The following is a 1469-nucleotide window of genomic DNA, read 5'->3' as shown; positions in this document are numbered from 1 at the left end:
TATCTTAAAGATTGTCTCTGTGAATCATTAAGCATTGTCTTGTCTGAATAATACCATTCTTCTTCTGTAAAGATCTCTTCCCCAAAGAGAGGAAATAAAAGACTGATGGAGAGATAGTTCTGGATACATTCTGGGCAGCAAGACATTCTGGGCAGCCATACTTTCTGGGCAGAAAGGCCATCAACCTTGCAGTTTGTATCCGGGCTATCAGCCTGTCAGCTTCTATCCACTCTGGTCTCCGAGTGTTTCTTTCTCTCTCTTTCGCCTCTTCAAATATCCCATCTAGAGTTATGGGGTACTAGTTCTGTGTGTGATGTCAGTCTCTGAGCAGTCTGTCTGGCAGCTTGCTTCAAGCCTGTGTGTCTGTCTTCTTTGTATCTGTTTTCTCTGCCTTCTGTGTGTGTCTGTTTTTTCTCTCTCTCTCTCTCTTTCTCTCCATCATCGCCGGACACCCCATCTTCTGGTATTCACCCCCTTGCCAAGGCCAGACCCTGGCAAATAAGAATGTGTAAGTATTTCTTAAGCATCATCCATCTCCTTTCCTGAGAAAATGGAGAGACCCTTTTAAAAATTTTCACACGAGTTCTTCTCCCAGAACTTTGTGCCATTAGTATTATTTAAAATGGCAAATACTGCTTGAGATAGCATCAAGAACAATTAGCAGATTTTTGAGGGACTGTATCTCCCACCCTGACCCAAGGGCTCTGGAGCTCTCTCCTTTAACCAGAGTCAAGAGAATTTGAATAACCTAATCCTTCCTCTTCTCACCCCTTTTACCAGCCATTAGTAGAGGTGAGGTGAGGACAAGCAGAAACCACAACTCAGGAAAGGGGCTCCCTGGGTCCTGCTCACTTGCATGGCTCCCCAACCTTCTCCACCTACCTGATATGATGTTGGGAAGAAAAATGGAGCCTAGGTTGAGGCTCTCTCCCTAGGAAGGCCTGGGCTGTTGTAGAAGGGGCTGGCAATCATGGGAAGGCTGCCCAGGAAAGAGGCTAAGGAAAGTGGCCAGAGCTCTAGGCCCAGTCCCATGGAAGAAAAGAGTCCTCCACCTGAGCGGCCTTTCTGGAAAAAATAAGAGTTTAAAAAATACATAGACACATACAGTATTGTACTCACTTCTGTAGCACAGATACTAAACATTGGAACAAAGATACAGGAAAGATTAGCATGACCCCTGCACATAGATGACACACAAATTCATGAAATGTTCCATATTTTTCTACTCTGTAAACCTTCACCCAACTCACAATTTAAAAGTAAAACCAAAACAAAAAATAAACAACAATATTTAAGAATAGATATTTTTTATTTTGCATCAGGCTCCATAGGACTTATAGAGCACTGTGGGATCCTATCTTTAATATAGGGGAAGAGCTGCCTCATCAAAGTAGAGTTGACCATGAAGACACGACTGGAGTAAAGCCCTTGGGACCTTCATTTGCTGATGGGGCACAACTCAAAATGAA

Source organism: Chrysochloris asiatica, unplaced genomic scaffold (assembly GCF_000296735.1).
Source record: "Chrysochloris asiatica unplaced genomic scaffold, ChrAsi1.0 scaffold00072, whole genome shotgun sequence".
Lineage (NCBI taxonomy): Eukaryota > Metazoa > Chordata > Mammalia > Afrosoricida > Chrysochloridae > Chrysochloris > Chrysochloris asiatica.
This window is presented reverse-complemented; position numbering follows the sequence as displayed.